Below are 23,702 nucleotides of genomic sequence, written 5' to 3'. Positions count from 1 at the left end.
GCTATGCACTTCCCTCATCTGATGCTTGGGTATTTTCAATTTTTACTCATCGTGTGACCAAGTCACAAGAAGGAAACGAGCGGCCCAGGCACCAAGCCAATGGAGATGCATCTTTAATTTCAAAGAAAGGCATTTGTACAGAACAGCACAAAATCATTCCTACATGTAGAGCTAAGTGTGTAAGGGTTAAATACTGTAAATAAGGTGGTAAGTTTGGGGTTGCTTTTTCTGTTTTGATTTTTTTAAACACAATAATCAATTTTGAAACACCAACACACACAAACATTGAACATATTTGTTTAGATACCGTTTATGAAAATTCTCTTTTTCATTTTAAGCTTGAAAGTCATATATACTTCAGCATGAGAGACACACACACACCATTAGGCACCTCCCTCCAATAATATTTGGAGATTTCCTTCTCGTGACCAAATGCGTGCTACATGGCAAACACCAAAATGTGCCAGTGCAGCTAGGAATATGCACAGGACTCCTCACTCAGCCAGTTAAAAAGTTCTCCCTCTATTCCCCCCATTTTTTTTTTTTAAATTATCATTACTCTGTAGAGAGATCACAGCTCTAAAGCACCTAAGGAAGGAATTAGCTTAGCTGCTATGGATTAGCCTATGATCGTGTGCTCATATGAGCAGCCCAAGAGCTGCTCGAAACGTTAGCCAATCAGCAAGCAGCTGCTTGAATCCTGCCTGGTAACAGGCAGCAGACAAAGAGAAGGTCATGGAAACATGGGGGAGGGGGGAGCTGGAGTCTAAACAATAGCGCACAATGGGGTTTGCAGAATATCATCAATCTAGAACAGCATTGGCACAGAGTTCCTGGAGTGCACGCAGTGCTAGCCAAAAGCACCACAACCATAAAACATTTGCCAAAGCACAAGAACTACGTGGAGGAAGTAAAGCCTTTGATCATGAAAATCAGTGCCCAAATATGCAAGTCTACTTAAACTGCAGCATAGCCAAATTAAGGAAAGTGAGGCAGCAAATGGTCAGGAGTATTTTGTTCTAGATGGAGAGCCCCAGAGAATGAAAGTGGTGAACAGAACCTACCTTTTAAGTAGTGGTTCATGAAAAGCAGTTTTCAGCTGAAATCCTCTATAGCAATGTTGATATAAATTGTCAGAAATTTAAAAACTATTTTCAAAGAAGAAAAAAATAACCATTTGTCATCTATTCTTACAGAACATGCGCTGAAATAATGTGCCAATAATTTGGTTTTCTACCACTAATGCAAGTCTACTTATCTGATCGTATGCACGATGCACACCACCAGCCTATTGAGATTCACGTTTTAAAATAAAATGTAATAAACAAAACAGAGGACATATGATAAGTGCAAATAATATTTCTTCTAGCGCACTACAGATGAATTGAGTCTTCCCCTCTTTTAGACTAAAATTATGTTGGTGTTGGCTGAACAAAGTGAAAGAATGTGCCATTTTCTAAGAAAAAATTAGATCACCATCCGGTCCTATTTCACCTAGCGCACATACAGCAAAACAAGGTCCACTGTAATTAAAAAAAGTCTTTAGCTTATTCCCCCCCCCGTGTTTAATATCCAGCATCGAGGTTCGCGGTTTAGGAAACAAGCGGCATTTTCCACTGCAGCAGCGCCCTGCAATTTCGCAGGCGCACCCGAGGGGGAGCCCGCCGCGCCCCGCGCCGCCTCTGCCTCCTCTCCCCGCGGGACGCGCCAGCCCGCAGCCCTCGCCTCGGCACTGCGGGGGAACGGACTCGACCCCCGCCTGCGATTGGCTGGAAGGAGCAGCAGCACGACAGCCAATCAGACAGCGGCTCCTTAAATTCTACCCAGCAACAAACCCCCACGAGGCCGTCGGCAAGACGTCGGCCGGGGCAGGAACACGAAGACGGGGGCCCACGGCGCAGGCGAGCAGGTTTGCGTTAAACTCGCAAGATTTTCCAAAGAGCTGGTAAGTGGCATTACGAACAGTTAAGGGTTTCCAGTTTGAGACCTGGAGCTGCACAAAAGCGCTAACCCACGAGTGCAGTGCACAGCCGCAATAAAAGATTCCGTGTTTAATGTGCAGGAGCATTTTTAGGCTACTGACTGAGCATTAAGACTACTGAATTTCTGTGATGTTAAATGCTGAATCAAAAAAACTGCTGAGATCCAACCCCGGTTCGAGTATGGCAGCTGCTAACCTTTCCTTTCTTCAAATACTGTGCAGTGCCCGTGCTTTTCTAGTGTCCCAAGAGAAGTATCAAAATTGGTGTTTTTTCATGAATGCAATATGACTTCTGCCTTGAAAGTAGAGGCCATTCTCCCCCAACCTTGTGAACTGCCTTTTGAAGGACCAGTTCAGTAAAACATTAAGTCCACATGTGTATCTATGCCTAAAAAACCCACCCAAATGTATGGTTACAGGCTTGGTAAACCAGAGTAAACTCACAGTACAAACAGGTTGTATGGTCTTGTGTACTGTACTCGATTGACAACTTCATGTACAGGCTTGAACTACGCTCTCATCACTTTGGTGTCTTAGTGAATTAAGCAGTTGTCCTGTGTCTTCTCTACCTCCAGAGGGTAATACCACCTTTGACTTTGGCTCATGAACTCATTTCTCATACTAAATTCGTAATTTAAGAGTTCTTCTCCCATGAGGCTGCCATGCCTTGTGGGAAAAACAGATTCCTCATGGGAGAAAAGGACTGTCAGGTCCATTTACACAACTAAGATCTTTCACCTGCTGGTGGTTTTGCAGAATGGCCCTTACATGGGTCATCAGTTTATGCCTTGATAACTACTACACATAAAATGCATGCTTTTGAGGATGGAAGAACAGAAGACGAGCGAGAATATTTCCTAGACAACTTTTAACTAAAATACACACTCCAGTTAGCCTTATATAAGCAACTCAAGTGCCTCAGGAACACCTGCTCTTTAGCACATGAAGCTTAAGCTCATTCTCCAAGAAGTTTTGTCTTTTTCTGTAAACTAAATTTTAACAGCCATTTAGGTCATTAAACCAGTAAAATTGCTTGAGTGGAACTCAGCCAGAGCAACAGTGGTAGATACTGGTTTTTTACTTCCCACAAGTGTTAGAGATTTCAACTCTAAAAAAATCAACTACTCAAAAAAAAAAAATCAGCTTTCAATTCAGCTGCGAGATCTCCAAACACTAAACAAGTACTGCTGTTAGAAATACCTGTAACAGCAAAATTCAGCTTTCTTAGACTGATTTTTTAGCACAAGCTAAAGCACTAAGTATGTTTCTTTCTGTAAAAAATGGATTTACTGAAGTTTTATATAAGTTGAATTTGTGCATTTTTAGAGACATTTGTGGAATATTTTTATTATACACAGTTTAAATGTTATACTGCAGTTCCATCTTTAGCACAGGATTAACAGTTACCATTATCCTTAAATGTGATGAGGAGCTAGTAATGCCATAGAAGTGGACACTAACTGCCAGAACACATCTACATTTTAAAAACTTATCCAACTTCCGATATTCCAAACTTAAAACCTGAACAACCTGAATTAATTGTTCATGTGACATGCAGACCAAAAAATGTGAGAAATTCTGAAAAAATCCTTAAAAAGAGGCAAGATGTTAATGTTTAGGCTTTTCTATGCATTACAAAATACAGTATTTTTTTCCTTTTATAGGTGAAATTTCAAGTGAAAATTCAACAGGCTACAGCTGTGAGAAGGTATCAGTAATATATGCAGAATTCTATCCTTTTAAGGCAGATCTCTTTACAAGTCTTCTGTTAGATAAAATGCAGAATTACACAATTCTAATTAAAAAATTGATATGTACCCTTAATATTCTGTAAAGTTTTTTCTAAACTAGTTCTCATTATATATGCAACTAACTGTAGTGATATAACCTCGGCTTTCGAACACTTGCAACTTGGTGACATCAGACTTCAGAGGTGAGCTGTCTGATGCTAACAGTGGTCCCCCGAGGTTGCTTCTCAAATGCCAGAAAAAATAGAAGTGAAAAGAAAACTTGCAACAAAAAAGGTGATGCTGCATTAAAATGCTATTAAGTGCTTGTCAGGCATAAAACTACTTTTAGAAGTATTTTGCAAAGATTGCATTTTCTCAGTAACAAAAAAGCAACAAGTTAGAACTTAAATAGCAGTTAATTAGTTGGCTGTGGGAACCTGCTGTTTTATAAAGTATTTCCTCTAGGGAAGATATTCTTTCTCAGGACGGGCAGTGCACCTGCTTCTTTGTTCCTTGCTCAGCCCAGTCCTGCTACACACTGAAGTCACTGCTGAACTCCCACCAAGCGCATCACCTCAGATTGGAGGAGGCAGGTCTTCAGTATGTGAAGGAACCAGCTGTTTCATAGTTTCATCTGATTAAAGCCTGGTAGGGACTTTTCATAATCTTTAGATTTTGGGGGCAGGAAGGCTATTTGCCTATTTTCCACATGAAATGATTAATTTCCTTTCTGTGAGTGTCGGAGGGAGCCGCCCCAGCCACCTTGTCCCCTCACCCGCTCCCGGGCCGGCAGAGCCAAACCTCCCCTGCCTGATGGCCGCGCAATGCGGGAAATTTGCATACCCGCTCGGGATTGGCTGCAGGAGAGTTGCTTTGCATAAACCAATCCGCAACCGCGAGGCGGAGCCACCCCAGGAGGCCTGTGCAAATCAGCCCGGCAACCGGCTAAAAATAGAACGGGCGCCCTGGCGCGTCACCCAGACGGGGCGCGATACAGCGCCTCCCTGATGGTGACGTCGTGCACGTATGAGAACACGCCGCACGCGTCCTCCTCCCTCCGACGCTGCCACTGCCGAAGAGGCGCAGAGGAACAGCCCCTCTGCGAGCACGAGGAACAAAGGAACACCCAATCTTCAAGTTTTGTGCCAAAAGCAGAGACGTTACATGGGGGTACGGCACACTTAACTCTCAAGTTTTTGTGTGTTTTGGTGTCTTTTTTAAGATTTTAAAAAAATTCCTTAAGTCATTCTCTTTTCAAATCAAAACATATACTATTACAATCTGCACATCATTTTCTTTCTCGCCTTCATTTCTAAGCAAGCAGGAACAGAAAAACCATCTTTCTTAATCTGACTGTTTAATATCCCATGTCAGTTTGGTGACATGAAAATTGAGTCATCCACAACAGATGTCATCAAATCCTCATTAAATGTGGTCTCTTGCACCTGAAGTTACAGCATTCCTTTTGTCTCCTGAGTTATCCCTTGGTAAGTCACACCTCACCAGAGACACACCCATACAATTCGTGCACTCAAACTAAAGACAGTGTGGGATTTGGAAAGGCGAGCAGGCTCAACCAAGAAAATGAACTCTGTAAATAGATAAGGCATCTTGAGAATAAAAATTAAATACCAAATGGGCTAAGTAAAGCAAACAATTTAAAAAATGATTATGTAAATACATGTTCTATTATGAATAACTTCAGCAATGGTCTACATGTACAGCATTTTACCATTTTCAACCTACAAAATGGGTATCATCTACACAAGTTTGATTTTCAGTACTACTGAACTGACAGCATAAACTCTTCTGACTGCAGCAGAAGCAAGTAAAGAGGTTTCCACACTTTCCTATCCACCACATCTACCCCCAGGTTTCTGTTTCATGGAACTGGTTAAAAGCAGGTGAAAGCCAACGTAGTGAGATGGATGGGAACAGCACCCAATGCACATGGGGCATGTACGCCTGCCTCATCCAGGTCATCAGCAGCCTGAAAAGCACCATCTGGTACATAAAGTATACATAAGCACCTCTGGTATGTAAAAACTTATTTTCTACAAGGCTGTCACAATTAAATAAGGAGAGAAGGAAGAAAAGTGGCCAACGCAGATGGTCACAGAGTGACAACTGACAATGGTTCATAACTTTTGAATGACTTGACAAAACAGAATCACAAAAATTAACCAGAAATCCCAATAGGAAGGTTAAAGTGAAGCAAGACAAAAATCTGAAAATAAGAAATCTTCAAAATAACATTAGGGAAAAAAAAAAAAAACAAAACCCAAACCGAAAACCACAAAAAGAGTATCTTGTAAAAGCTACAGTTTACCAAAACTTTATTACCCGTACCAGAACTATTTGTCACAAGCATCCTTCTTTAAGGAAAGGTAGCTTACTCCATAGATGTTAGTTAGCTACTGCTAATAAATTTTACTAGCAACCATGCCCCCCTGCCCACAAGACAGTTACTTATTAATCAGAGGCTAAATGTTTTCCAAAAGAAACTAATGTTGGGGAAGGATGGGAACTGAAAAACAAACTTAACCTAATACTCCATATTCAAGAGAAATATCAAAAAGCGTGTTTTCAGTGCTGGTAACCCACTGTATTAATATGCTAAGAATCCTAGATAATGCAGGTAATTAACATTTTTACAACAATAAGCAGTCACTCTCTAATAAATTTCCATGGCAGTCTATTTATTATTATACCAAGCATACAATAGAATAAGATTTATTTACCCTAGTAAAAGTGTACAGCGGCAGATTAAATTCTCTTGGGTCAATGGGCAGACAATTATTTTTCTGTATGTGCTCCTAGGCAAAGATCTGTCACATGTCTCAAACTTGTAAAGACTTGTAAGAAAAATTACCCAAGGTATTACCCAAACTGCACTTTAAACATTTCATAATCAAACATGTAAGCAGCCGTAGCATAGATGATTCTTCAACTTAAGCATGCTTGGAACAAGCTCTGCAGACACAGATTGCCAGGCTTAAATTAATCCTTTGCTAAACTGACCAAGAAGCAGAAAGTGGAGAAACACAAGATCGTTTCTTTAAGTAGTTCCAGTCATGGAAATAAACACTAAGAACAACAGAACTAGTTTTGAAAGGGGTTTTGATGCCAAAAAGTAACCTGAAATGGTGGTGTTTCTTGCTGTTCTTCCTTTCTAGAACCTTCAACATACCCCTCGTTTCTCACTATACTTGCTGCATAGTCAGTAGACTTATGATCTCCCTATACTCCATTTGTGTGAGTTGTTTTGAGACCAAATGCAACATCTTAGATTTAATTGTTACCTTATAAGGGACTCTCTTTTCTCATTAGTATCTTCTTGCCACTTTTAAAATTCAATGCAAGTAGGTATAAATTGTGAAATAATGTCACACTAGTTGTAAGCGGCACAGTTGTATTTATCTGCATCAGCAGCACCTTAAACAAGCAGCAAAGCACAATATGCCCTATTGATTTCTGAGGTGCTAACTTACACCTAATGCTAACAGGCACATGTCAACTCAGTTATATACTCTGACAAACAAAGATATTTGAACAAAGGCAAAGGAAGACCAGAGAAATGTCCTAAAAGTAATCACTCAGTTGATGGGCAAATCCTTTTGTACTTGGTTCTTTAAAAAAAAAAAAAAAAAATTAAAAATTTATTCTTCCTATCAATCTTTTTGAATGAACATTAATAACAAAATTGCATCAATTCCACAAAGTGTGCTCATATTACATTACACAGTACACAGTTATGTAACTGGATGAAGGATGAAATAAAGCGAGAATATGATGCAAGCACTGGTGAGACTGCATGTGAATTCAGATCAGGGACCGCAGCCACATTAAAGCTAACCTTTTAGTTTAAGCCAGCAAATAAAAAACAACCGAGCAAGTAAAAAAAGCCTGAGCCCAGATCAGTTGTCTGATGCTATTAACCATGCAGCTGCTTTTAACACATAAGGCAGCACAAGACAGGGCAGAAGGGGAAACGAAGAACAGCTTCGAGACTAGTGTGTTGCATACCAGCCTTTCAATACCAACTTACATTACCTGTACAACTACAGCACTGAGCTAGATCAGGGAGCTTAACCTCCAGATACGTATTTAGTAGGATCAGTGCTTTGTTAAACTCAGCTCCTTGAACTGGCTGACAAAACAATTGCAGGACCACCAGGGCTGCTGCACCAGAACATGCAACAGAACAGCCTTAGGTTTTCCAGGTGTCAACATATGAGTCAAGGACTTGCTGTAATGGACAGGTAGACCTTCCAGAGGTTGACAAAGCACTACAGGTGTCCCATAAAGTCAGCTTCATCTGGTTATTCAGGCTTTTTAGGGACAGGGCAAGGAGGCTGTTCCCACAATGAAATATATTTGATATCTTCAAGTGTATGTCGTCTTAATTATTTTTAAATGCTTGTAACTACTACTCTGACATAAAAGCAATACATGCAATAATATTAATTACATATACAACAATATGTAGTTATTTCTTGAAAGCTTCAAAAATAAAGCCCTGTAAAGAAGCAGATTAAAGATCTAATTTAACTCCTGGTTTTGGACTGTACTAGATTATACAGTGGTGGAAGGACCCTGAAACACACGCTGCTTTTGGACGGAGTATTAAGAAGAAAGGAAGACAAAGTTTGCCTCTGCTCTATGGACAATACCAAGCTCCTAATGTGAAATTTTATTTAAATATTTCCAGACTTATGTACTCAATTACAGACAACAAATATTGATTATACTCAATATTATGAATTGAATACCAAGAGTATTAGTACAGAAAATATGGAAATCCATACTATCCCATCCCTTTAAAAACATTTCCGTGAACATCCTGCAGCATGTGCAAACGTTTTATTCTCTATTTAAAAAAAGAAAAAAATTATTTGTGGTGGCTCATATAAATATATACACATACTAAGCTTTATGCCAACTGACCTGATGGCAATCAAGTATGTTATTACTAAACATTACTTTGGTGCTTTAAATTGGATGACAAACTTTATTTCATAACATTCTCAAGTTTTCCTGGTCACATGAAGCCACAGTTACATGCATTTGAGCTGTAGAATTTTTCTACTCACTCATCTGTTTGGATTATCCATTAATTTAGTGACTCAGTATCTATTTTAAACATACGAGGAAAATGAATTAAGGAAGATTATATTTATAACCCACAGCTGGTTTGGATGGCGCTACTTAATATTCAGTTAACCCAAACAAACAAAGTGTCATCATCACAAAGTTGAGTATTGCATCAACTAAAAAGGTCAGACTGCTGAGAAAAATCCATGTCTAGTATGCCAGAGTATCCTTAAGGGAATATAACTATTGAAGCTTGAAATGGCTTAGCCTAAAACTAATTACATCTTACATAAACATGATTTGCAAAATTCATGTGTCTGCATTTGATAATCAAAGAGAACAGTCATTTGTGACAAGGACCAACAGGGAGAAGTAACCCCTTAAGGGGTCACAGATTATCCCAAAACTCCAAAGAAAGTTTCTAGTCTTTAGCAGAGGTTGACAGCATTAAGACAGTCGTTGTCGTCCCCCCGCCCCATCATTTTTGCTACAAAGACAGAAAACTGATTTCCCTGGCACTATTCTTTCCTGGGGGGGGGGGGGAATCCCCAAAACCAAACCCCAAAACCCAACCAACCAAAAAAAAAAAAGAAAAAAACAACCCCACAAATCCAAACCAAACACACAAAACCAAAACCAAGCCAAAACAAACAAACAAAAAACCCCACAAAAACCTGAGAAATCATATTAGGAGAAAAATAAACAGAATGAAGCCCCCCAAACACTAGTTCTGCTTGGCATATACCAAACAATTGGCAGTTTTGCTCATCTAAACCTCTTCAATAAGTATTAAAGACAGCTTGCAAGTAATCATTTGTGGTTTTAAAATTACATAGTACAGTATGACTTATCAGTAAATACAAATAATAAATGTACCTTCCTGTGCAGCATTTAGTATCTAGGGATTAAAATAACTTCTCAAGTTTATAACTTCCAAGATAATTTGAAAATACACAGAACAACAAAGCAGCTATCTTAAACTCTAATGTAGCTGTACTAAGTTGGAAAAAGTCACCTATAAATACAGTAATTCAAATTTGATACAGCTTTCCTGTTTCAGGAGAACTAGTATCTGATGACTGAACTGATCATTTGAGGACACATGCTTTGAAAAATAAACACATAAAAGTGAAGAAGTCTGGAGCATAGCATTCCAAATACACCTACTGGCGAACTAGTTTGGATTAGATGACTCTCTCCTTTGCTGGTTACCTGCAGTCACATCTGTCTTCAACCCAGATATCAAATATTGATCTTGAACAAGGCATGCAGAAATTCTGTCACATTTATAATACTGAAATAATTTTCAATAAATATTCTAGATATGATCATTCTGATCTGAACTGATTGCATTCACTCCTTGAACCCCTAAGGAAGAATTTAGAACACTGAAGTACCAAATCTGAAGCCAGGTACAGACAATAAATTATGCATGAATTCAACAGCAATTCAAAAATGCTGTTAAACAGATGAAAATAAATTCTAATGTATACAAAAAGCTGATAAAATTTGCCTCCAACAACAATTTTAGACAAAGGTGTTTTACCCTGTTTATGTTTTCTGTCCTCACACACTTCACAGAGAGCATCAAATGTTTCCCAGACTTAAGACTACTGGAGAAAGAAAAACACATAGTTTATGCAGGGGAAGTGGAAATATGGTAGGGGGGGGGAAGGACAGAAAAAGAGACAGACAGGACATAGGAATCTTAATTCTAACAGCATTATGAAAAAAATAATTATGACCAGAGTGAGAAAGCAGTAAAATTTACTTTTATTATGTTCGGTACTTTATGACTCCTTTGCTAACAAAGACCTGGCTTATCCCTCTGCTGATATGCATATATCTTGCACGCACTTCACTGATGGAGAAGTGAACCATAGAGAAAGAATGCTAACTGGCTTACTCAAGATTGGACAAAAAGCCTAGAAATAAAACCAACCAACCACAACAAGGGAAAAAAATCCCACAATTTGCGACTCTCAAGTCTCTCCTACCTTCATTTCATTTATGCTTTGTCTTGATTAAAAATAACACTAAACCACCGTTACTTTCCAAACTGACTCTGTTTGTAAGATCAAGTCTTGCATTAGATTACATTCTTCTAGAAAACTGATGTTATCTGAAGAAAGAAGTGACATCTACCCTTTTTTGCCCACATCTACATTTGTAGCCTATTACCACAACCACTTAAGCCTGTATTTTGAATCTGTCCAGTACTCAAAGGTGCTTTTAACAAATATAACGAAACTAGGAAGATACCTTATTTGATACAGTTAATGCAAAAAGGTCACACAGCAAAGACTGCATTTGGCAACAGTCCTGTGCCATTTCTTGATTTGTAAACATCTTTGAGCTGCATAGAACAGAAGCCTAATATGAACAAAATGTTTTCAGAATATTTTACCTTGGGGGCGGAAGGGGCAGGGGTAAACTCCTATGCCCCTAGCACTTAAGCTTTTTTGGCTTAATTGTAGGCTATCCTACAATTATTGAAGGTTCCTAATTATTCTACATGACAATCAGTAACATTAACAAACTACTTAGGTTTGCTTTTATTATCAACTCTTTCAGAAAGATCAAGCTGATAACCCACCACTGAAAACAAACTAACCCAGTACACTAAATGCATAAATACAGAAAGATCAACAGTGTGGTCATTAGTACCTTTCTAAACACATTTCTCAGTGAGTGAAACCTGTAGTAGCAATAACCTGAAGAACTGATCTCTATTTTTTCCATGATATGTCCAGATAACTAAACTGAGTCTTCTGTCAAACAAAATTTATGTTTAGCACAGCTGAAATACAATTTAAGTAACCTGTGCAAGTGCCACCAATGCACAGATTTAATTTTCACTATTGGACAGCATCCCCTCTGGACAGGTCAGTACTAACCAGTTCTAAAGAGAAGCAGTACAAAGATGAGCATAGTGACTCCAAAAGACGCAACGTAAGCAATTACACTTCTACTCTCTGGAAAAAAGAGGCAAAATGAAAAAGCTTTATTTCTGCTGATACCATTGCAGGCTACCTTAAAAAAGTGGTTATAAGTAAGAAAAAGCAATAAGCAGGCAGAAAAAAAACATACATACACACCAAATCAGGAAGCCTTTTCTACATATTTTCACATTAAAAAATAACAAACAAAACTATGAAAATAGGTGAGTGTTCCAGTTCTGCATAACTTATTCTTGTCAATATAAGCTTTGGAATTCTCCCAGGAGAGAAAAGAAAGCATGTCCTCTGACTTGTCCAAAGTTATACGGGAGTCACTTGATGAGCTGACTGCTACTAAACAGAAGCTACTGTATAAAAGCCCTGCCTCTACCTCAGTAGGAACACTAACTTGAGACTCCTTCTACTTCTATCCAACTAGAAATTCTCATAAAGCTGGTAAGAACCAACTTCAAGGTTTCTAGACCTTTATAGTTTGGCTGAAATCAGTTGGTGGGTAAAGAATCATGAAAAGGAAGAACTTTTGTCTCAATATAAGAAAGAATTTTTTTACAGCAAGAACAATGATTCACTGGAACAACCTCCCCAGGGATGTGGTACAATCCCCATCATTGGAGGTTTTCAAGATGTGATTGGACAGGTTACTAGATAATCTTATCTAGGTTCCCTTTCCCAAGGAAGGTTGGACCAGATGATCTTTCAAGGTCCCTTCCAACCTGGGTTATTCTATGAACTTAGCCATAAGGCTGATTTTATGACCAAAAGATCAGCATTAGCTGCCAGATATTAAAAAACCCTCTATAATAGGACCTTTAAAGGTGGACAGATGACTAGCCATCAGTCTTCTGAAGGAGTGTTACATCTTCAGCAAAAGAGCAGCAATTGCAGAGTTGAGGAAGTACCTTTCAAGCTGAACAATCTTCTACCAATAAGCTAAGCCATCAGAAAAAAAAAAGTACTCCTCTGAGTATGTTCTATACACACACACACACATATATAAAATATATTTTATATACTTTATATATTTTTTATTTATATGGATATATATAGTTAGAGAAAATGTGATCAGCTGCTTACAATAAGAAAAGTCTAAAAGACGGTAATTAGGTTGTGAACTTAAGGATCTAGTTTTATTTGCATAGGGTTTTAAATATGATTCTTCTATATGGAAGCTGAAAAATATATGCAAACAGTAGAAGATCAGACTGAAATAAGCAGAAGTGAACTTATCTTTAGCCACCTTCCTCCCAGAAAAACAAATTTGGCTTGTTTGGCATCTCTGGTCAGACATGCAAAAAAATGATACAACTGAAGTTTAGACTCTGCTTCTGAAATGTGATTTCTAACTTACATGATGTAAGACATAGACTTCTATCAGACCTGATATATGAATTCCAAGTACCTGACTTCCATTTCTTTGGTCAACCAATATGATTAGAGCTTCATTTTGCATCTTCTTGAATTCATTTTTTGATTGTTTACCATTCTGACATGGTGAGATAAACCATTCATTCAGTAAAAGCTGCTGATAAAAATATAGAGAAATATACTTGAAGACACTGCAAGGAATACCAAGTTTAACAGGATGTTACAAAATTCTTCAAGTTGCGTGACATACTTCAGATGCAAATAGATAAAGACAGTGATTTTAATATTTAAGGGTGAAGCAGAAGTGGTGAAAAGAGAGGGTATGTGTCAGAATTTGTTTTTAGTTAGGAATACCCTACATAACAATGTAGACAAACAGGATGTCAAATAAACACTACTATGAATGTCTTTGTTTCAAGGGCAAGGTACACTGCAAGGCTTAAAGATCCCATTTTAGAAAGGGGCGTTATTTTCAGAAGTCCAGACTACAGGACACTGAGCAACTGACAAAAGACTTTAAAGTGCCTGTCAAAAACCTAACACTTCTTTGGGTGCCTATTTTTTTTTTAATTCAAAGAATTCAAGCGAAAACACCAGAATAAACTTGAAGTGCAATGCAATGCATTTTTGATTCAGATCCTCACACCTACAAAACTTGTTGATTAAAAAGAGTACTGTTAAAATGTTCACAAATTCAGACTGTGCTTTCATATTTTTCCACCTGCAAAATTTCATTTGAGAAGACTATTCAAAACAGTTCACAAGTTGCGTTAAGTAAGAAGTGAGATTTCAAAGTATGTTTGCACTAGGAAATCTTTAAGTGAAGGAAAGAAGAAATGAAGCTGCTGCCAGTAGGGTTTGCAGAACTTCTCTAAGAACGCACAATACAGTTGAATAAACGTACAGCAGGGAGCACTGCAAGGGTCACAGAGGATATCAGGGCTGACGCAACAAGAAAAAATATTGAAAGCAATTTATCCTCAGATATAATGAAATATTTTTCACCCAGTTCTGCTACTATAGCCTATGCACAATTAATCCAGTATAATCCTGCCTCAAATTCTGAGGCAAGTCAAGGAACAGAAATACTAGAGCTTATTGCTACTATAATACAAAATATAACACCAAAATATTTGATAGAAAGTGTTGTTTACCACAAGGAAAACATCAATTTACAAAATCAGTTTTATTGCCAAGTTGTTGTTTCCCATCCCTGACAAAGGTAGTTTGAAGGTTGACCAGAATGAGGAAGAAATAATTACTGAATTTCATGAGGAAAACTAGCTTCTTTAGACATCCTTCTTCAGACACACACTTTACAGCAGCAGTGCTGCTGTAAACACTCACTGTATTCATCTGTGGCCACCAGAGACTACCACAGTTGCTAAGCAACATCTCTTAGTTTCATCTCAATTTTGCCATTTGCCATTTGGGAATATTCATTGGAACCTAACGCTCTTTTAATAACCCCATCTCATTCCTCTCCTTTTCCAAAGATCTATAATGCACTGATTGCATAACATCAGATACCAAATGAAAAAGTGAGCTTTTCACAACTGTTTTATGAAATGCAATCAAGTAGATTTTTCAGGGACCAGTGAATGCTTTTTCTTTATATACAGGAATCTGCCTATACAATTCTGTTTTGGTGATCATCTCCCATAAAGACTTTTTCCCCAAGTCTGCACATTAAGCCATCAAGAATCAGAGGTAGCAAAATACGAAGGGCAGGGGGGGAGGGAAGAGGGAAAAGCCTCTTTTCTTCTATGCTTTTCTAAATATCTATGTGTACCTTCTGCAGATAAAATATCTTAGAGTATTTGCATGTGGCAAGAAACAGCCATTATAGTGCTACAGAAACCCCACTCAGTTTCAGTGACTATCTTGCCTTTTCTGATTTCTAGTTTCTCCACTTACGGTAAGCAAGAACAGAAAGTAGAGACTTTCATAGTAACAACAATAATAAAGAGTTCAAACCACAGAGCAGGCAGCATATTATCTAGATGTATTCTACTCTTGGAATACATATACTCCATAAATGAGATTGAACCCTCTCAGTCAAAGAATATCACACATGAGCCTATACAAGTTCTCCTTCTATCTTACGAAAAAAGGAACAACCTAAACAACCTTCAGTGACTCTATCGATACACAGACATCAAGCAGCAGATTCCACAGTGGCAGGAAAAGAGAAACAGACTGCAAAAGTCCATGCAGTCAATGTATTTCTACAGACAATATTGCTATGAGGCAACTGCTCCTTGAGAAACTGCCCACACAGATTGTCATCTAATCCAGAGGGGCTTCCTACCGAACAATGCCTTTACAGGACAGCATCCTATGTCCCACACGGTTACTCTGCACACTTTGAATACAGTAATACTATTCAAAAGAGGTAATGAGTATTCTAGAACTCTAGCAAAATAAGCACCACCATCTTAAATAGTTTAGTCAATGTTCATGCATAAAATCCCATTCTCAAACTCTCCTGACCTTATTAAGTAGCATTTAAGCATTAAGAAGTATTCCTGATTGTCTTGTAGTAAGGCTTGTGTTACATGAACTATAAACCATGACACTTCCCTTTGGGTTGAGTAAGGGTTGAAGAAGAAAGAGGAGAGCATGAAATTCTAATTATTAAGTGTAGGGTTTGGGGATGAGAACTGTAAATAGCTATATTTTTATGAAATACTAAATAAGTGGAATAATGCATGCACTTCAGGCAACAACTCTTCAAATCATAGCCTTAAACTGATCAGGAAAAAAACAAGTGCTTAGTTAACCATTTGAAATAGGAGACGACAAACCCGACTAATGTTATGTAGATGTCTCAAGGACACAGAGTAAAAAAATCTTTACCTAAATGTAATCCAGCTATTGCACTCTCATCTTGCAATATGAATCTTAATAAAAAGGAGCCAACTAGAGAGTTTTGTATCACTGTCAAAAATGAAAGTCATAGAAGATTTCAAAGCAGTATCAGATTGACAAAAGAAACACTGCAGAGAAAGATGGTTTCCATTTTATTTCTTACATTAAGTCAGTCTAGTTCAAGTCTTACAGTAGAACCTTCTGGGGGATATGCTGCCAGACCACATCAACGAGACAGACACCGAGAATGAACTGATAGTTTCTGTACACACAAACCGATAAGTTGGTGTGTACAGAAACTGCATGGCCAATTTAAAGTCTATTATGATCTTTCTTTTGTTTCAGGATCTTCTGTATCGGGAGGCATACGTGAACTGTAGTCTTCAAGGAAAGAGATGTTTTAGAGACATTTCTGGATAACCCCCTGAAAATACCAGTCTGAGAACACCAACTTGCTTCAAAATCCAGACATAACGGCTCTCTGAAAGAACAAGGACTTGGTTCTTCCCTTTTTATGAATATGTAAAGCCCACTGCTGTTAGGCTGTCTGTACCTGAACTCTCTCATGGGAAGGCAGAATTGCCTGGCAGACCAAGTAGATAGCCTTACTTCTCAGAACATTCTTAAGCATCTTGAGGGAAAAAGAAATTCCATGATTTTAAAAGATGATATAGCTAGATTGCCCATCTTCAGCTGGAAGTATCCTTCCCAAATGCCTTGATAAGGGTAAAGGATGGATAATATGTTGCATGCATTACTTTTTCACCCGTTGACAAGAGAGGGTTTCGCGGGATGCTTGCAGCTGACATTCTAACACTGCCTCTGGTCTAGATATAATCCACTCACAAAAATTTTTGCATGGAGGTACTTTTGCAGAAGACTTCTGAAGTCTGGCATATTGCTTCATCCAGCTGCATGAATAAGTCCAACAAATACTAAGTATATTTTGGCAATATCTCTTTATTAAAAAGCTTCCCTTCAGTTAGCCATTTTTCTTGCAAATTCATATTGACACGGGTCCCCTTGAAGACTGGATTTCTGTGATCAGTAAACCATAAAGATGATTCAAATTATTCAAAGCAAGCTGGTTACTTACAAGGGTGATGTCACTTTCACCCTTGGTGGATTAACCTCTCAATCACCAGTCTCTATGAATAAGGTGCTCTAGCTGCTAGGTAGCTGGCATTTATCTTTTGTGTTGCGGGATGACCAAATGTCAACAGCTGTACCTGTAGCAAAACATTAGTACTAGGAATCTGAAGTATTTTCTGTGAATTACAGCTTATTGTTAATATTACAAAGGAATGTGGACTTCTAAACATAAGAAAACAAAATTAAAATCTGTAGTCTGAAGGCATCTTTTCTCCATGACCAAGAAAGAATCCATCTTTGTGTTTTCTCAATTTCTTAAGAGAAAGGTCCTTGAAGTAGAAAAAAGTTATATGCAAAATGTCTTCTTGACAGTCCTCTTGAACACAGAAGGCTGCAGGTTCTCTCAGGCTAGGTTTCTTAGAGGACACAGATGCAAAATAAAAAGGAAGACTGCAGAGATGTTCCACCTGATAAATTAAGATCTCTGCCTTTTAGAATAAGAAGCTACAGGCCTCAAATGAGATCAACTTAGACTTCCAGAAGTACTTGTTATGTCTTGAGTTAAGAGGCTCTTCACTAATGACCCCAAGGAGGCTTGTAATTATGCAGGATGCGCAAGAAATACTCTAAAAGGCATTCATGGCTTTAAAACTTCACATCTGGGATGATAGGCTTTATTTTTTTTTCCCATGGAATTCTTTTCAAAGACAGCTATGAGTCCCAGTTTGCAGTCACTCAACACCAACTGTGCATGGTAGCTGGCAGTGAACTTGTGGACAGAAGTCAGCTAGCAACGTTTTGTTGATGCTGACTGGTAAGATCATAGATACTAGCCTAGTGAACCACATAAATATATCTAGAGATACAATCCTCCTACGACCCATGTCTTGTCTGCTCAGAAAGAGCAGGTCTAAAGCCACCTCCAATGCCAGTGCTGCATTCCTAAGTGGAAAGGATGGAAATAAACAAAAGCAAAACACATTTATTCCAGTAATGAGGTAATTGTTTTGCTTGCTACTGCAAATCTTTAAAATAAAGAAAACAAGACAGCATTACAAATTCATGAAGCACTGATAGTCTACGTAAAACATCAAACTAGCATTCAAAGCAGTATACAATACCAAAAAAAAGGAGCTTCAAGTTTAGCTTAACCAATATATTATTTGGGAATGATTTTGCCAGAACAGTCCATAAAAAGTTTCTGAGCCTGGACCTAAAAAACAACGGCCAGGCTATAGCGACTGCCAGCACTTTCAGTAGTGGTTAATACTTGGTCTGTAAAGGACTTCTTTAAAGAGCTTCTTTAAAGAGCTCTTCAAACTGCTGTCTGAAGAGCTCAAAATAGCTCTACAAAAAAATTCCTTAATTTTACTGTTGTGGGAGGGAGAAAAGCAGTTGATGAAGCAACAATCCAGGAGCACCATCATTGCAAACACAGAAGTACATGAAGAATTTACACAGCTATTTTAGACTGCTTGCCTTCCCAAATGCCATAGAAAATTATATGGAGAAAAATGCATCCGCACAGAGTCACTCAGAGTGATCACCTACAATAAACTTCATTTTTCTTGTCTAGAAAGCTTCCCAAATGCCACCCAGTTAGATGCCAGAAGCAGACAGTATGAATTATACTCAGGAATGCCTCCACTGACAAAGGGTATAAAAGCCTCAAAGGAAAGCTGTCTTAAATTTTTACGATTTAAGTTTAGCTGTAATAACTCAACCTCCAGCAAGGTTCTACTCAGAAACCTTTAACATCAAAAGAAATATTCTGAATGTAGCTCCTACATAGGCTGACTTTTGCCTGGTGAACCAGCAAGCCACAATGCTTGTTTGCTTGCTTCCTGTAAAGAAAGGACTGCAGTTTCACTTTATCCCAAAAATCAAAGGCTAAATTTCTCTTTGAATGACTGAAGACATCAATATACATCCTTTCTTCATGTGCTGGCGCATAACACAGCTGAGCTGTTTCCCAATCATTTTGCAGACTAACTCCAGACTCTCCTGATGATTCTGTATGTGTGACCATCTCTCTCCAAGTTTGCATTTGTGATTATAAAACTATCTTATTTATGTACCCAAAAGGTGAATATTAACCAGGTCATATTCATGTGTCACCATGGGACCTTCTTGGGGAAGAACTTCTCTAAAAAACAGAACACTGGGGAAAGGGTAGCAGAAGCTATTGAATTGGATAACCTCCTGAGAATCCTTCCAATCCATTTCTTTGGAAGCTGTTACTAGCTTCTTTAAAATCTTGTACAGCTCCAGTGACCACTGGCTGCACAAGAAACTGTTGATCCTTGAAAAGACATTTTAAAATAGGTTATTTGTTTTGAGATGATGAATGTTCCCTGTAAGTTTTATTTTCTCCCTTGAAATAAGGCAAATTTCTGTGAAGTCTTCTCTGAGTATTCAAGGCTGTATGTGCCAGGATAGTGTTAAAAGACAACCCCCATGCCCATCTATGAGAAAACTGTTAACAGAACACTCTATAGCTGTGACATTTTGATTCCAAATAAGACTTCAAAAAGAAACCATCCAAGAGGATGACATTAAGATGTTAACCAGCAATACTGCCAACCTCCTGAAATGCTCATAGTACTTCTCAAAATGGCAAGACCTTGTAGGTATCATAATGGCAATGAACTGGTGTAAAACTCACTTGACTATAAATACAGAATCCAAGGATTCTTTTCTGGCATTGAGCCTAGATTAACCGTTAATTTTTTCCCCATCTTTTAGCAGCTGCTGGATTACTAATCTATGCTAGTATTGGTCCAACAAATGAAGTGGGTTATAACAGTAAATGTGGCTACAATAGTGTAAATTACAGGTAAGACTTTGAAAAAATAAAACCCCTACTTTTTTATTCTGTTTATGAGGTAGTATGGCAATAGGTCTTCTTTCTGTATCAGCATATCCATCTTATGGAGGGATAAATAATCTTATTTTCAATGAGCAGTATAATTATAATACCTAGCAGTCTTTCAGTTTTGCCTGGAAGAAACCTTCATCCCAAATGTAAAGTTTTTATTCTAAAAAGAATGGTACTGAATAAGGATTCTACCTCAGATTGGATGAGTAGTATGCTTTTCCTCTTTTGTAGAGATTTCCTTATTAAAGTTGTTTTGTTGTTTAATACTGAATAGTTTGATAGGGATGACACACCCTCTCCTGCCAAATATCCTTCTGGAACTACATTAGAAATGGAGGTAGCTACGCTTTCTGATGGACAGTATTAGGATATTCTCTCCAAAATGCTAACAGAGAGAAACAGATTCTGCTTAGCATGTTTTAGCAAAATCCTCACATGACAGTGACAGAAAACTGCTTCCTTCGCTGTTTTTCTCATTGAGTTTGTCAATCAGACTTCGATGGATTTTCTCACTCTCCATCTCAGAGTAGTTAAAGAAGGGGACAATCCTTTTTGTATCCTTTTTGCTGGAGCTGCATATTTTTTGCTTCACAGCAATATCCAAATTTAGTCCTTCCCAATTCTTTTCATCATGTAGAGCAGAATTTGAGATAGGAGTCCTCTGACAGCAGGACTCTGGGTTTATTCTTTCAAGCAGTCTTTATAACTTGAAGGCTTACACATTTGAAATACCGACTCCTAGACACCTCTGCTTTGTTCAGTGGAGATCGTTTGTCACAGTCAGAGTGTGTTCAGCCTACGACCAGAGTACCAGATTCTAAACCATAAAATCCAAAATTAGCTATCAGAGTTCTTTCTCAACTGAGATGCAACTGGGCTGACATTGCTGGCATGACACAGCTCTGGTTCACTTTGAAACTGTGCAAAGACGATGAAGGTTGATAAGAAGAGTGAGCAATGAGCTTTAGAACCTCTTACTCTGTCTCGGAATCCTGTTGGCCAATGCCTTACCGCCACAATAGTTTCAGAAGAGCCGAGTAACTGTTTCAGTCAGTTCAAGTTCTTCCGTCTTTCTACTCCTACCCAGGCAAGGAAGAGTCACTTCTCTCTTAAGCGGAAGAGGTTTTACAACAGAGGGTCTGCCAGCACTTCTTGCAAGGTCTTCCTTAAAAAGGCTGAAAAAATCCTGCTCCAGTCTGAACTCTTTAGAGGACTCGAGATTTCTCCAAGGGAAAAAAAAAAGGATCATCTACATGCTCAAATTTAAGAAAAGACAAAATCTAGTTTGCTTCTCCATTTGTGGCTTTCTTCATGTTCTGCACTGTATTTGAGTAAGCTGAGGAAATGAAAAGGAAGACAGACTTAAGGCAGGAAGCATTTCAACAGAAGTTAGACTTGAAAATAGGTGTTTATTCAGTCAGATCAAATGTGTGAGAAAGAACAACCTCACATTACACCACAACTGCCACACATTTATAGATCTTTCTCATTGTTTTTCTACATGTACATAGCTTTCTGTAAAGCCAACATAATAAGAATACTTTCCAAATTCAGTAAGACAGATTAGAATCCAACCCCCTTCAAACCAAAAGCAACACTTTAACACACTAAAATTATTTAATGCCCTTGGAAACAAAAAATTCTTCATTTTTCTCTGTCCTTGTAAAATATGGTCAGTCCCCAAAACTATCAAAAATCCTGCTCTACAATTACCACACATATTAACAGGATTGTTGACACTGAAGTAAAGGATCAATGTGCATTTTGCAGTGACAAATCCTACACTCATATTCCTCAGCCCCTCATTTCCACCCTATGCTATTTCTACTATGCTGGCAGAACAGTTTGTAAAACACACCACAGTGAGCCACTGAACCAGCCTCCCCCACCAGTAGCCTTTCAGATCAGTTTTCTGATCCAGCTCCTTGCTGTGCCAATGTAACGAACAGGATGGCAAAGGCTAGGAACAAATAGCTAGAACCAGGAAGTTACAAGGGCTGCTCAAGCCATGTTGATGCAAAATGTTGAAATCACAGCTTAGATTATTTCCAGCTCATTTTCAAACTACTCAAGCCACAACTATCAGTGGCTTATGTACTTTACCATGAGATGATGGGAGGACGTGTGTGTGTCCACCTATATGGGAAGTTCCTTAAGCCACACTGTCTAGATGCGTTTTCCATCATGCATACCTACATACTCAAAACTCTGAATGCAGTTTCTTCCTTCCTGGACACACCACTGTGCACCCCACTTTCCCCATGCTCAACAGCAAGTTAAAAAAAAAAAACAACACGCTTTTGGCTCATCAGGGCAATTTTAGTGCCACACAGATGTCTGAGCTGTTCAACATTATGGGGCGTTTAATGATAAACCAAAACTAGCAAAAGATTTGTCTTCAAGTGTCACTGTAAACCAGAAAAATTCAGAAAGCTGTCAAGGAAGTAAAAAACTGTGCAGCTGAACAACAGTTGAATACACCAGCTGTCCCAAACTAAGCCATCCCAGCTCTATCAATGACCTCTGTCTTCCTTTAAGACTGTTGGGAAGTCAAAAAATGAAGCCAGAGATGGTCAAAATCTGCATCTCAAGGAATTTCAACTACTGATAAAAAACTTTTCTAAACTGTTGCAAATTTCTGTACGAAGAAGTCCACAACCACCTCACCACACCAGCGGACCACTTTCAGAACGTAATGTGGGCAGGTTCTGAAAAGAATAATCTGTTCTACCCATCACAGGTTAAATATCAAATGTCTTAAGAAAATACTAATTCCAAAGGGCTGCCCTGAAAAAGCATTTAATGACACATGTACTCCAGGAGAATGGATTCAGGTTTCGCTGAACAGAGAAGCTTTCAGCATCCTTAACTGATTCACCTCTGCAAGTTTTGGCACAATTCAATATTCAACTAAGTTCCTGGATAGATGCAATGTTTGTGGTTTTTTGGTAATGAAAACCAGCAGTTGGGAAAACTTCCGCAAAGTTTTGGTTCAGCACAGATAAAAATTAAGACTCTTCTCATATCAAATATATGTACAGATGCCTCAGCACTTGAAACTAATGCTTTAAAAAAAAAAGAGAGAGAGAAACCTTCCAAATAAAATGAAGTACTGTGACCAAGAGGAAAACCTAGACTAATTCCTTAGAGATCTCGCCCAGTGAAAAAACAATACGAACTACATAAATGCCTGCCATAACTCCCCCTCCCCCTCTCCTCAAACTAAGAGCCACACAAAAAAAAAAGACTTCATCTAAAGATTTGGACTCAAGCTGCTAAGCTATTAGGGCAGAGACTATGTTTACATCTCACTAAGCCATCACAACTAGAGCAGAGGAAATAGATTGGTTAAATACACAAAAGCAATTCAACACCATGTAGAGAAGAACTGATCTTCCCTAGGCAGACAAATAACACAACAGTTGCGTATTTTTTTAAACAATGTGGGTAACTCAACTTGATCTGGCTTATCAAGTAATTTGAGAAAACCAGAGAAATTATGAGGGATGAGATCTATCACAGCAGCATACCAAAAATTTCATCCTGGAATGTCCCCTGTTATTTTTCTGTCCATTCTATTGCCAAAAGCTTCCCAATATCTAAGCTAAGAGAACAAGGTAGAAGTACCAGCAAGCTGATCTACCTTTGAAAAAGCAGCACGGTGCTTGTGCCACTCCTGTGATAAAGCAATGAACCCAAACCACCTATCGGCCATAAAAAAATCTGCTCTC

General features: G+C 38.4%; 1 protein-coding gene and 1 long non-coding RNA gene across 6 annotated transcripts in view; one reads left to right on the top strand and one right to left on the bottom strand.

The window, feature by feature from the left end:
• ATF7IP (activating transcription factor 7 interacting protein) overlaps window positions 1–23,702 on the bottom strand; it is a 113,404-nt gene that overhangs the window by 60,641 nt on the left and 29,061 nt on the right. The window lies entirely within an intron of this gene.
• LOC140654374 (uncharacterized) lies at window positions 1,862–16,611 on the top strand. Its single transcript, XR_012043407.1, has 3 exons — window positions 1,862–1,945; window positions 3,646–3,689; window positions 16,347–16,611. It is a non-coding gene; the product is annotated as an uncharacterized lncRNA (long non-coding RNA).

Source organism: Ciconia boyciana, chromosome 1 (genome assembly GCF_034638445.1).
Source record: "Ciconia boyciana chromosome 1, ASM3463844v1, whole genome shotgun sequence".
Classification (NCBI taxonomy): domain Eukaryota; kingdom Metazoa; phylum Chordata; class Aves; order Ciconiiformes; family Ciconiidae; genus Ciconia; species Ciconia boyciana.
Note: the sequence above shows the minus strand (reverse complement) of the source record. Positions and strands in the feature narration are given on the sequence as shown.